General features: G+C 45.9%; 1 protein-coding gene across 5 annotated transcripts in view; it reads left to right on the forward strand.

Moving 5' to 3' along the window:
- The first annotated feature begins 12,292 nt into the window (after positions 1-12,292).
- DDHD2 (DDHD domain containing 2) overlaps positions 12,293-14,072 on the forward strand; it is a 34,531-nt gene continuing 32,751 nt past the window's right edge. For 2 of the 5 annotated variants that reach the window (XM_055295980.2, XM_055295981.2), the window contains exon 1: positions 12,304-12,961. The gene's annotated coding sequence lies outside the window, so the exon portion shown is untranslated. Of the gene's footprint in view, positions 12,962-14,072 lie in introns of all 5 variants that reach the window. The other 3 variants (XM_055295979.2, XM_063610921.1, XR_010113957.1) reach the window with 3 other exon arrangements.

Here is a 14,072-nt window from a genome sequence, read left to right on the forward strand (position 1 = left end):
ACAGAGGCTAGGCACAGTGGCTTACATGTGTGAGCAGCATAGTGAGACCTCGTCTGTACAAAAAAAATTTAAAAATTAGCCAGGCGTTATGTGGCATGTGCCTGTAGTTCCAGCTACTCAGGAGACCGAGGCAGGAGGATCACTTAAGCTCAGGACTGCAAGGTTACAGTGAGTCATGATGGTGCCACTGCCCTCCAGCCTGGGCAACTGTCTCTAAAAAAAAAAAAAAAAAAGAAAGAAAAAGTACTACAGAGATTTCATGTACTCCTTACCCAGTTTCCCTTGGTGAGTAAAATGTAAAACTTTACTGCAAAGTTACAACTGGGATACTGAAATTGATATAAAGATACAAAACAGTTGCATCACTGCTGTTTATCCCTCCTGTTGACCTTTTTATAACTACATGATTCCCCTCTCCCCCTACACTAAAACCCTGGCAACTACTAGTCTGTTCTTCATTTCTAAATTTTGTCATTTCAGGAATGTTATGTAAGTAAAATCATACAGAATGTAAGCCTTTAGAGACTGGCTTTTTTTTTTTTTTTCGATCAGAATAATTATCTTGAGATTCATCTCAATTGTTTTCTGTATAAATCATTATTTGTTTATTTATTTTTGAGACAGAGTCTTGCTCTGTCACCCTGGCTGGAGTGCCATGGTGTGATTTCAGCTCACCACAGACTCAACCGCCTGGGGTCAAGCGGTCCTCCCACCCCAGCCTCCTGAGTAGGTAGGACTACAGGCGTGCACCACCACTCCTGGCTAATTTTTAACATTTTTTTGTGGATTTGAGATCTCACCACGTTGCCCAGGGTGGTCTTAAACTCCTGGGCTCAAGTGATCCTCCCACCTCCCACCTCAGCCTCCTGAGTAGCTGGGACTACAGGTGTGCACCACTACTCCTGGCTAATTTTTTTTTTTTTTTTTTTGAGATGGAGTTTCACTCTTGTTGCCCAGGCTGGAGTGCAATGGCACGATCTCGGCTCACCACAACCTCCGCCTCCCGAGTTCAAGCGATTCTTCTGCCTCAGCCTCGTAAGTAGCTGGAGTTAGAGGCATGCACCACCATGCCCAGCTAATTTTTTGTATTTTTAGTAGAGACGGGGTTTCTCCATGTCGGTCAGGCTGATCTCAAACCCCCACCTCAGGTGATCTGCCCGCCTCAGCCTCCCAAAGTACTGGGATTACAGGCATGAGCCACCACACCCAGCCAACTCCTGGCTAATTTTTTATAGATTTGGGGTCTCACTATGTTGCCCAGGCTGGTCTCGAACTCCTGGGCTCAAGGGATCCTCCCATCCTGGCCTCCCAATATACTGGGATTACAGACATAAGCAACTGTGCCCAGCCAATTGTTCTTTTTTTATTCCTAAGTAGTTATCTGTAGTATGGATATGCTGTAGTTTAAGCATCCACCTATTGAAGGACATCTGGGTTGTTTCCAGGTTTTGGCTGTTGAATGAAGCTTCTGTGTACATTCTTGTACAGGTTTTTGTGTAGATACAAGTTTTTATTTATTGGCCAGGCGCGGTGGCTCACGCCTGTAATCCCAGCACTTTGGGGGGCTGAGGTGGGCAGATCACGAGGTCAGGAGATCAAGACCATCCTGGCCAACATGGTGAAACCCCGTCTCTACTAAAAATACAAAAATTAGCTGGGTGTGGTGGCGCGTGCGTGTAATTCCAGCTAGTTGGAAGAATTGCTTGAACCAGGGAGTCAGAGGTTGGAGTGAGCTGAGATTGCACCACTGCACTCCAGCCTGACAACACAGCGAGACTCTGTCTAAAAAAAAGAGTTTTTATTTCTTATGAGATAAAATAATGCCTAGGAGTGCAATTCTGGGTCATATTTTAGTTATTCATATAATCTTTAAAGAAACTGTAGTCCCAGCTACTCCGGAGGCTGAGGCAGGAGAATGGCGTGAGCCCGGGAGGCGGAGCTTGCAGCGAGCGGAGATCGCAACACTGCACTCCAGCCTGGGTGACAGAGCGAGACTCCGTCTCAAAAAAAAAAAACTGCCATATTTTTCTGGAGTGGCTATATCATTTTACATTCTCACAGGCAATGTATGAGTTTCTCTGTATCCTTGCCAGTAGTTGGTATTATCACTATTTTTTATTTTGGCCATAATGATAGGTGTGTTTTGATATGTCATTGTTGTTTAACTTGCATTTATCTAATGGCTAATGATGTTGAATATCTTTTCATGTGCTAATTTGCCATCTGTATATTCTCTTCTGTGAAATATATTGCAAGTATTTTGCCTATTTTCTAATTAGGTTTATTTTAATAAACTTTTAATTTTAGGATAGTTTAGTCTTACAGAAAACCTGTGATGATACTTGATGATACTTGATGCTACAGAGAATTCCCATACACCCCTCACCCAGTTTCCCCTATTAACACCTTAACTCAGTGTTGTGCATCGGTCATAATGGATCAATACTGATTCTTATTAACAAAAGGCCATACTTTATTTAGTTTTCTCAGTTTTTACCTAATATCCCTTTTCTCTTCTGAGATTCCGTCCAGGATACCACCTTACATTTGGTCATCATGTCTCATTAGGGGCCTCTTGGCTTTGACACTTTCTTAGGCTTTCCTTGTTTTTGATGACTTTGACAGTTTTGCCGAGTACTGGCAAAGTATTTTTTTAGGACATCCCTCTATTGGGATTTGTCTGTTTTTCTCATAATTAGACGGGGGCTGTGGGTTTTGGGGAGGAAGACCACAGAGGCGACTTACCCTTCTTATCAGTCATATCAAGGGCATATGCTATCAACATGACTTGTACTGTTAACATTAACCTTAATCACCTGGCTGAGGTAGTGTTGGTCAGACTTCTTCACTATACGGTTACTCTTTTTTGTCCATTTTTCACACTATACGCTGGAAGAAAGTCACTATACACAGCTGTACACTTAAGGAGTGTGGAACTTATTCTTCATCTCCTTGGGAGTGGAATATCTATATACATTATTTTGAATTTCCCTACAAGGAAGATTGACCTAATCTCTTATTTATTGAGTATGGACTCATGGATATTTATTTTATACTTTGGGTTATGCTCTAATGCTACCTTATTCATTTTGTTGCTCAAATTGTTCCACTTTGGCCACTGGAAGCTCTTTCCATTGATTCCATTACCCTTCTGACATACACCCATCGTTTTGTGGGTTTTTTTTTAAGCCCTTCTAAACTTTCTGCTACTGTGAGATGCTCCAGGCTCATCCTGTATTTTTCCTGTTCCAGTCCAAGAATCAGTTATTTCTCCAAGGAGTCCTGTGTCCTCTAATTGAAGAATGGTAGTAGAAACCAAGATTTAGCTCACATTTTTTTTTGTCTTTTCATTAGTGAGTTTTGAGAGTTCTTTGTTTTCTAGATACTAGACCTTTGTCAGATACATAGTTTGCAAATATTTTATCACAGTCTGTAGCTTGTCTTTTCATACTCTTAAGAGGGTCTTTCACAGAGTAAAGTTTTTAATTCTGATGATGTCCAGTTTATCATTTTTTCCTTTAAAGGATGGAGATTTTGGTGCCAAGTCTCTAAGAACTCATTGTTTACCCGTAGTTCCTGGAGATTTTCTCCTGTTTTTTTCTAAACATTTTACATTTTATATTTCCATTTGCTACATTTACATTTGCTCAGTCTGGCAACCCTAGTTGAGAAGAAACCTTGGCTTGTTGGAAACCTCCCAGGGCTAGAGGAGAGCCACCTTGCTGCACAGCTTAAACTGAAGCTATTACTTGCTCTCAAAACAAATTTGGCCCTCATTTATGTAAGAGAGAAATCATAAATATAAATCACCTTCCTCAAAGCGAAATATCTAAGAGAAATTATTCACATTGAGGGCAGGAACTTTTCAGTTGTTGCTGTAAAGTAATAAAATGCATTTTCATGACTGGTTTATGAGCTTATAAAAACCACTGAGTTTGGGCTGGAAGATAACATCATTCTGTTGTCTCTAATGTTTCTTCTAATTCTAACATTCTTACTTTATCAGTAAGTGGTACAGCTGAAAGCTCAAGTCTTCTTGTTTCCTGATTCAAAGCATCTTGCCTCACAGCTGTAGCCTGCATATTCTTGATTAAAGTATAGATTCATTTTATTAGAGTTCTCCAGAGACAGGACTGATAGTATAGACAGATAGATGACAGGGGATTTATTAGAGAATTAGCTCGTGTGATTATGGAGGCTGAGAAGTCCCAGGACATGCCATCTGCAAGCTGGAGACCCTGGGATGCCAGTAGCATGGCTCGGTCCAAGTGTGAAAGCCTCAGAACCAGGGAAGCCAATGGTGTAATTCTGTCTGAGGCCAAAGGCCTGAGAACATGTGAGGCTGCTGGTGCAAGTCCTGGAGTTCTAATGTCCAAGGTCAGAAGAGTGGCTCAAGCTCCAGGGGAGAGAGAGAGAGAGAGAGAGAAGAAATTGCCTTTTCTCTTTCTTTTCTTTCTTTTTTTTGATGGAGTCTCGCTCTGTCACCCAGGCTGGAGTGCAGTGACTGATCTCGGCTCACTGCAACCTCTGCCTCCTGGGTTCAAATGATTCTCCTGCCTCAGCCTCCTGAGTAGCTAGGATTACAGGCACGCGCCATCACACCCGGCTAATTTTTGTATTTTTAGTAGAGATGGGGTTTCATCATGTTGGTCAGGCTGGTCTCAAACTCCTGACCTCGTGATCCGTCCATCTCACCTCCCAAAGTGCTGGGATTACAGGCATGAGTCACCACGCCCGGCCCTTTTCTCTGTCTTCTTTGTTCTGAGACCCCAGCTGATTGGATGGTGCCTTCCTACATTGATCTCCCCCACTCAATCCACAGACTCATATTCCAATCTCCTCCAGAAACACCCTCATGGACACACCCAGAAGTGATGCTTCACCAGTTCTATAGGTATTCCTTAATCCAGTCAAATTGACACCTAAAATTAAGCATCACAAGTCCACCTCTTATGAACTTGGCACCCATATGCTTCTCCTTAAACTATATTTAATCTCAAAATAAAGATAATAGCAAGGTATTATTTCTGCCTACCATGACGCAACTATCGTATGTACAATGAGAAATGCATTAATCCCATCCCGAGAAGAGAAGGTGAAGTTCTTGGGTGATGTTTACTCTTTTCCTGATATCCCATAACTTAAATACTATGATGTAAAATTATCAGTACTTACATATTGATGTAAAGTCAATATGTCTTATGTTGTATTATAAAGAAGGAATAAAAACAGATATTTGCTCAATATATGCGTATGGCTGGGTACTGTGGCTCATGCCTGTACTCCCAGCACTTTGGGAGTCTCAGGTGGGAGGATCACTTGAGCCCGGGAGGTCGAGACTGCAGTGAGCTGTGATCATGCAGCTCTACACTGCAGCCTGGGTGACAGGGAGATCCTGTCTCAAAAAAAAGTATGTGTGTGTGTGTGTGTGTGTGTATGTGTGTGTATATAAATAAATATACACATGTGACTTTTTTTTCAGACAGAGTGATATGGTTTGGCTGTGTACTCACCCAAATCTCATCTTCATTTGTAGTTCCCAGAATCCTCATGTGTCATGAGAGGGACCCGGTGGGAGGTAATTGAATCATGGAGGCTGTTACCCCCATGCTGCTGTTCTCATGATAGTGAGTTCTCATGAGATCTGATGGTTTTGTAAGGGGCTTTTACTCCTTTTGCTTGGCACTTCTTGCTGCTGCCATGTGAAGAAGGACGTATTTGCTTCCCCTTCTGCCATGATGGGAAGTTTACTGAGGCCTCCGCCACTATGCTGAACTGTGAGTCAATTAAACTGCTTTCCTTTATAAATTACCCAGTCTCGGGTATGTCTTTATTAGCAGTGTGAAAACAGGCTAATACACAGGGTCTCACTCTATCGCCCAGGCTGGAGTGCAGTGGCATGATCTTGGCTGACTGCAACCTCCACCTCCCAGGTTCCAGCGATTCTCTTGCCTCAGCCTCCCAAGTAGTTGGGATTACAGGTGTGTGCCACCACACCTGGCTAATTTTTGTTCTTATTTTATTATTATTTTTTTTTTGTAGAGACGGGGTTTCACCATGTTGGCCGGGCTGGTCTCAAACTCCTGGCCTCAAGTGATCTGCTCAGCTCGGCCTTCCAAAGTGTTGGGATTACAGGCATGAGCCACCACACCCAGCCTGTATGTGACTGTTTCATGTTTCTGTAACATGGTTTTAGCTGGTATTTATAACTACTACTGCCCATTTGTAGAATAAGTTAGTTATAAATACCAGCTAAAACCCTTATTCTGTATTCTCTTTGCCTTCAGCAAGCACCTTAGCTGGCTGTTGTGGTTCTTTACCTGGCAGGGTGACCCAAACCTTCATTCCTGAAGAGTCTGGGCCATTTGTAGTCCTGCCTAGATTGGGTTGTTGTAGTTTCCCACAGACCTTAATCTCGGAGCATGGTAATACTGAGAGACGCCCTAAGGCACTTCCCGTATTCCACACTTACTCTTCCTTACCTTCACTAGGGAGTAGTAGGCCAGTTTCCCCTTGGTAGTCTGGATCAGTCACCCCAGCAACATGGTAATTCCCTTCTTGGCCTTTTGACTCAGATGCATGAGGAGCCCAAAGTGGCTGGGTGTCAGTCTGAATTTCCAGTTCAGTAGAATCGTTGTGGTTCCTGGTGGCAGCATTCCTCCCTGTGGAACTAAGACCTTTAGGCCAGCAGAGCATAAAGTCTTGGGAATAAGCAGCAAAAATTTTGCTAGTGGGTCACTAGGGATAATGGTGAGTGGTGCCACTCCCATTTCCACCCCTTGATTCCTGGACGTATGAATCCTGGCTATGGGAGAAACAGTTCCATATATTGGATGCCGATTCAGAGCACCTATAGGTTGTCCCTGTCCTGCCAAGTATTACCAGATAGCTGGTGCTGTAACTGTGATTTCAAAAGACCATTTCACCACTCTGTCAAGCCAGCTGCTTCAGGATGGTGGGCAACATGGTAAGACCAGTGAATTCCATGAGCGTGAGCCCATTTTCACACTTTCTTGGCTGTGAAGTGAGTCAGAGCACTGCTGGGTCAGAACACTGCTGTATGGAATACTATGACAGTGGATAAGGCTTTCTGTAAATCTAGGGATGATGGTTTTGGCAGAAGCCTTATGGGCAGGGAATGCAAATCCTATCCAGTGTCTATTCTAGTAAGAGCAAAACATTGCCCCTTCCCTGATGGAAGCCATCCAGTGTAATCAGCCTGCCACCAGGTGGCTGGCTGATCACCCCAGGTAATGGTGCCACAATCAGGGGCTCAGTGCTGGTCTCTGTTGCTGTCAGATTGAGCACTCGGAGGTAGCCATGGCCAGGTCAGCCTTGGTGAGTGAGAGTCCATGTTGCTGAGCCATGCAAAAACATTTATGCCTGCTACCACGGCCAATTTCTTCATGAGCAATGACAGGGGTGACTGGGCAATGACAGGGGTGGCAGGGGCCAGAGGCTGACTAGTATCCACAGAATAGATCATCCTATCTACTTGGTTATTAAAGTTCTCTTCTGCTGAGGTCACCCTTTGATGAGCATTCACATGGGACACAAATTTATCTTCACACCTTCTGCCCCCTCAGAGAGGTCTGTTCACCACCTCACATGCCAATCTCTTGGAAACACCCTCACAGACACACCCAGAAGTAATGTTTTACCAGTTCTCTAGGTATTCCTTAATCTAGTCAAGCTGACACCTAAAATTAACCATCACAATATGGACCCCTCTGATTAAATGTTCTAGTCAAATCAGAATCTTGTTGGATTCTGAAAATCTACGTTTTAATCTATGTTTCTGAATCTACATTTAAGATCGTGTTGGATCTGAAAATCTACATTTTTTTTTTTGTTTTTTTTTTTTTTTTTTTTTTTTTGAGACGGAGTCTCGCTCTGTCGCCCAGGCTGGAGTGCAGTGGCGCAATCTCGGCTCACTGCAAGCTCCGCCTCCCGGGTTCACGCCATTCTCCTGCCTCAGCCTCTCCGAGTAGCTGGGACTACAGGCGCCTGCCACCACGCCCGGCTAATTTTTTGTCTTTTTTAGTAGAGACGGGGTTTCACCGTGGTCTCGATCTCCTGACCTCGTGATCCGCCCGCCTCGGCCTCCCAAAGTGCTGGGATTACAAGCGTGAGCCACCGCGCCCGGCCGAAAATCTACATTTTAAGAACCTACTTAGGGCTGGGCGTGGTGGCTCATGCCTGTAATCCCAGCACTTTGGGAGGCCAAAGTGAGAGGATCACTTGAGCCCAGGAGTTTGAGACCAACCTGGGCAACATAGTAAGACCCTGTCTCTACAAATAATAAAAAAATTCGCAGGATGTGGTGGTGCACACCTGTGGTCTCAGCTACTTGGAAGGCTGAGGTGGGAGGATCATCTGAGTCTGGGAGGTCGAAGCTGCAGTGAGCAGTGAAAGTTTGAAAATCACTGTCAGAGCCCAAAGCCCTGGTCTTGTTATTTTATAGTCAGCATCAGAGACAACTGTGAAGTTTTCTTCACTCTAGATGTCAATCTGGGATTGAGGACTTCTGCCTCTAAAAACAATTATTCCAGCTTTGGATATAAGATCCAGTTGTTTATGACCCCTACATTCTTGGTTTTGCTCTTTAGACAACTTACTGGCCATTAGCATTATCTTCTGCACTAGGAGCATGGGGTCAGCAAACTACTACTTGAGATCAAATTAAACCCCTGCCTGCGCTTTACTGGGACACAGACACACTTATCAGTTTACATCTCCTCTCTGGTTGCTTTAGTGCTGCAACAGGAGAAGTGATTAGTTGTGACAGAGCCTTATGGCCTGCAGAACCTAAAGAATTTATCTGGCCCTTTACAGAAAAAAAGTTTGCTGCCTCTTGCACTACAACATTGAAAGGGAGAAAGTAGAGATTGTTTTACATTTTACCTGTTAAGGCTTGTCTGGTAAAAGGCTGATACACAACCACAAACAACAGCCAGTAACATTAAGTGTGTTTTTATTTTTTATTATTTATTTTAAGACAGAGTCTCACTCTGTCACCCAGGCTGGAGTGCAGTGGCACGATCTCGGCTCACTGCAAGCTCCACCTCCTGGGTTCGCACCATTCTCCTGCCTCAGCCTCTTGAGTAGCTGGGACTATAGGAGCGCGCCACCAAGCCTGGCTAACTTTTTGTATTTTTAGTAGAAACAGGGTTTCACCACGTTGGCCAGGATGGTCTCGATCTCCTGACTTCGTGATCCACCCACCTCGGCCTCCTAAAGTTTTTACATGCGTGAGCCACCGCGCCTGGCCATGGGTTTTTAAGGGGCACAGTAAGATATTCTATTTGCCTGAAACTACCTATGTATGCAGACTTTTGGGGAAACTAAAATTTATACTATGTGGATCCCAAACACTTGCATCCAGATCATGTGTGGTAACTATTTAAAATGCAGATTCCTGCTGGGCACTTTAGGAGGCCGAAGTGGGAGGATCACTTGAGCCTGGAGTTCAAGACCAGACTGGGCAATGTACTGAGACCCTGTCTCTAAGAAAAATTTAAAAATTAACCAGATATGGTGATTACAGCTCACTGCAACCTCCCCTTCCTGGGCTCAAGCCATTCTCCTGCCTCAGCCTTCTGAGTAGTTGGGACTACAGGTCTGTGCCACCATGCTCAGCTAATTTTTTTTTTTTTTTTTTTTTTTTTTTTTTTTTTTTTAGAGACGGCTTTCGTCATGTTACTCAGGATGGTCTCAAACTTCTGGACTCATGCAATCCGCCAGCCTCAGCCTCCCAAAGTGCTTGATTACAGGCATGAGTCACTGTGGCCCATAAAACCATTTTGTTGCATACCAAAAGTAAGATGGTGGTGTCTTGAAGAAAAAGAACTTGAGTGACTATTTGCATTGGAAGCTGAACTAGAAGCTCTTTTTTCATGCAACATCATTTTTATTTGAAAGTACAAGGGACAGGTCGGGCGCGGTGGCTCACGCCTGTAATCCCAGCACTTTGGGAAGCCGAGGTGGGCAGATCACGAGGTCAGGAGATCCAGACCACGGTGAAACCCCATCTCTACTGAAAATACAAAAAATTACCTGGGCGCGTTGGCGGGTGCCTGTAGTCCCAGCTACTCGGGAGGCTGAGGCAGGAGAATGGCGTGAACTCGGGAGGCAGAGCTTGCAGTGAGCTGAGATCGTGCCACTGCACTCCAGCTTGGGCGACAGAGCAAGACTCTGTCTCAAAAAAAAAAAGAAAGTACAAGGGACAAACTATAGCTATTTGTATGTAAGTATTTAGCAGAAATGTATTTGAAAACAAAGACTTGTCACTTCAAGGAAGACAATTTATCATTTGTTGCCAATGATAAAATTTGACCTTTCAAGAAAAAAGCAGAATATTGGAAAACTTGTACCTGCTACTCTGAGCTTGACAGCTTACCAATATTAAAGACTTTTCTGATGAGATCGGTAATTTTAAAAAAAAATGTATAAGAAAATACATTAACATTTGGAAGATCTACATAGCTCAGTGAACTGATATTTTGCCAAATGAACAATACGTGTCTTAAGTCACACATGGGTAAAAGATCCATTCAAAGTGCAAGATAGGCTGCTTTGCCTATGGAGTAGCCATTCTTTTATTCCTTTACTTTCTTAATAAACTTGCTTTCACTTTACTCAAAACAACAAAAATAAAACAAAGTGCAAGACAGACCAATGGATTTTAATAGTATCAGAATATGAAGTTTACTGATATATTTTCAAACTACACATTGCAATCCACTTTCTTTTTTTTTTGAGACAGCCCTCCAAATTTGAGAACAGCTGGTATAGAGGCTACCACAGGATTTGAAGATAGAAAACCTAAATTCAAGTTCCAGTTCTGTCACTTACCTGACTGATTTTACACAAGTTACTTAGGTGCAGGCTCTGAAGTCACACTGTGTGGGTTCGTGATTTTAGCTCCACCCCTTGCTAAATCGGCCTGCCTGGGCCTCCCAAAGTGCTGAGATTAACAGGCGTGAGCCGCCGTGCCCGGCCTTGCAGAAGCTATTCTAAGTGTAATAAATTTGAAGGGAAGGTGTTAACTTGGGGATATTTGTGTGTGGCTGTTATTTTGTAAAGAGAATAAATGTGTTACAAAAATTTGTTTTCTTTTTCTGTTTGTGAAGAAATAACAAAACTGAAATAGGCCAGGCAAGGTGGCTCATGCCTGTAATCCCAGCACTTTGGGAGGCTGAGGCAGGTGGATCACGAGGTCAAGAGATCGAGACCATCCTGGCCAACACGATGAAACCCCGTCTCTACTAAAAATACAAAAATTAGCTGGGCGTGGTGGCGCATGCCTATAATCCCAGCTATTCCGGAGGCTGAGGCAGGAGAATCGCTTGAATCCGGGAGGCGGAGGTTGCAGTGAGCCGAGATCGTGCCACTGCACTCCAGCCGGGTGACATAGTGAGACTCCGTCTCAAAAAAAAAAACAAAACAAGTAAACAAAAAAAAAACAAAAAACAAAAACTGAAAAAAAATTCCCGAATTCATTGCCCTATAGTTAGAATATAGGAAAATATCTTTTTAAATACCAAAAGGTATTAAAATGAAATACTAAGGAGAATCGGGCAGGGCCTGTACTCGACCTCATGACTGCGGGAAATTTCTCTTTTTTTCTTTTTTTGAGATGAAGTCTCCCTCTGTTGCCCAGGCTGGAGTGCAGTGGCTGCGATGTTGGCTCACTGCAACCTCCGCCTCCCGGGTTCAAGTGATCCTCCCACCTCAGCCTCCCAAGCAGCTGTAATTACAGGCGCGAGCCACCACCACCAGCTAACTTTTATATTTTTAGTAGAGATGGCGTTTCACCATGTTGGCCAGGCTGGTCTTGAACTCCTGGCCTCCCAAAGTGTTGGGATTACAGGCGTGAGCCACTGCGTCCAGCCCCTTTCAACTTTTCACCTCAGTTATGTCTTCCTGTTTGGACAGCAATATCTCATCTCCAACCTCCCTGGCATCTTTTAAATCCTGTTAAGGTTACCTCTACAAAAAAAAATATATATATATATATATTAATTTTATTGTTTGTTTAGAGACTAGTGTCGCAGTGTTACCCAGGCTGGAGTGCACTGGCGCCATCTGGGCTCATGCAGCTGGCACCAATGGGCTGGGGCGATCCTTCAGCCTCAGCCTCCTGAATAGCTCAGATCCGGGCGCCGTCACCACGCCCGACACCTCTACATTTTTTAGGGATACCTCTTTGGTAACCTCTAAATCATAATAAATGCACGGAGGAGGGGCCAAAGCCTTTTTTCCTGGCAAATGCCAGTGACACCGGTTCTCAGCACCCAGAAACAGAGGCCAGGAGTGGGGCGGCTGTGGCTGCGCCCTCCGCCCTAGTCCGCTGATCCCGGGGCCGCGGCGTCCCTGCGTCCAGTGGTCACAGCGCCGCCCCTGGCGCACTAGTAGGGTCTGCAGCGTATCCCGAGGATCAGTCCGACTTTCCCGCCGCGTACGTGAGGGGCCGCCTCAAAGCCTCTTCCGCCACGGACACTGGAAACTGATCTCGAAGCCCCTTCCGTCACGGATACTAGAAACTGATCTCGAAGCCCGTTCCGCCACGGACACTCGAAACTCTCCCCCGCAGTTAGACCTCAGCCGCCAGCAGCCCGCCGCCCGGCGCTGCAGTTCCTAGCCCGCAGGAAGAGCCACGTCTCGCGCGACTCCCTCCACCTCTCGCGACACTTGCAGCCCGTGCCCTGCGGCCCTGCGAACCCCACCTGCGGTCGCGCGCCGCGCTCCCCGCCGCCTCACCTTTTCGCCAGGCATCCGGGCCCGCTACTCGCCCAGTGGGAGCGCCGTAGCGCCTGGTGTTCGGCGCGAGCCCGGCGGGGCTGCAGGTTCCGCCCTGCTCCGCCGCGCCCCGCCCGTGCTGGGGTAAAGGCCGCGGCCGGGCCATGCAGTGTCCTCCTCAGGGAGGGCAGGAGAGCCTGAGGAGTGGCGGGGCCGCCAGGTGAGACCGCGTCGGGCGGGCGGCTGGACCGAGGGAGGCCGGGCTGGGTGCAGGTGGGCGGCGCAGCGCTGCGGGGCCGGGATCCGAGCGGGGGGAACCTCGGCTCCCGGGAAGCCCCGAGCCTGGGGGAACCCTGGGCACCCTGTGAACCCTGTGGTCTGCACTGGCTGCCCTGCTGCTGTCGCGGGGCTGCGGGCGGACGACCTGAGCCCGAGCTCCGAGGGCCCGGAGCGGGGCGCCAGGGCCTAGGGTCGCGGGGAGCAGGGGCGCGCCAAGGTGGCTGAGGTAAGTCTGTGTGGGGAAAAGGACAATGGAGCCGAAAGCCGGTGTCTGCTGTCCCGCCGGGCCCGCGCGAGATGCCCTCCTGCCCCCCGCCCTACGGGGCAGCTTAGAAGTGTCCTTCTGGTGCCTGCGGCGCTGATCGTTGCCGAATGGAAGGAGTGTTGGAGAGGTAGAAACAGCTGGTCAGAGCCGCCTCTGCGGGAAGAGGCTTTTGAGGTCGCTTGTTACCTTTCATCTGAGATTTTGGCTATGGGAGTGGGCGTGCGTGTGCGCACCGTGGCCCCAGGCGAGGTTTCGTCTTTTCCCAATTTGTACCACCACCCATTAAGCGACTTCAAGTATCCATCAAAAATGATTGGTTCCTAAGCGAATAGTTTTATTTTTTGTATTTTAAGATTCCATTAGTTGTATAATAGTAGGGGCCTGGAGCCCAAAACCTTGGCGTTACTAGGACAGGGCATGACCCACCTAACTTGGAGTAAATTTTCTGCCTTTAACTACATTTAGATTGGAAATTAGGGTAAAATGTTTTTGTTGCAATCTGGTTTCGAGCATGTGGTCCTGTGATTCTGGGTTTGTTTTATAACTTACGGACTGAGTAAAATTACCCAGTTTTCTGAGAGAATTGGGAACTCCGCGCAATGGTTGATCTAATAGAAGCATTTTATTTAAAGCTTCCACCCATCCAGCTGCTAATTTATGTTATTTCTCTTTTATGTAGATTTTGTTGTTGTTGTTGCAGAAATGGCTCCGTAAAATGATTAGTTTTGTGCGTGTGTATGTGTGCGAACAGTTACACAGTTAAGATCATTTTCCTGATAGTTTTCTT

The sequence above is a fragment of the Symphalangus syndactylus genome, chromosome 10 (assembly GCF_028878055.3).
Source record: "Symphalangus syndactylus isolate Jambi chromosome 10, NHGRI_mSymSyn1-v2.1_pri, whole genome shotgun sequence".
NCBI classification, from domain to species: domain Eukaryota; kingdom Metazoa; phylum Chordata; class Mammalia; order Primates; family Hylobatidae; genus Symphalangus; species Symphalangus syndactylus.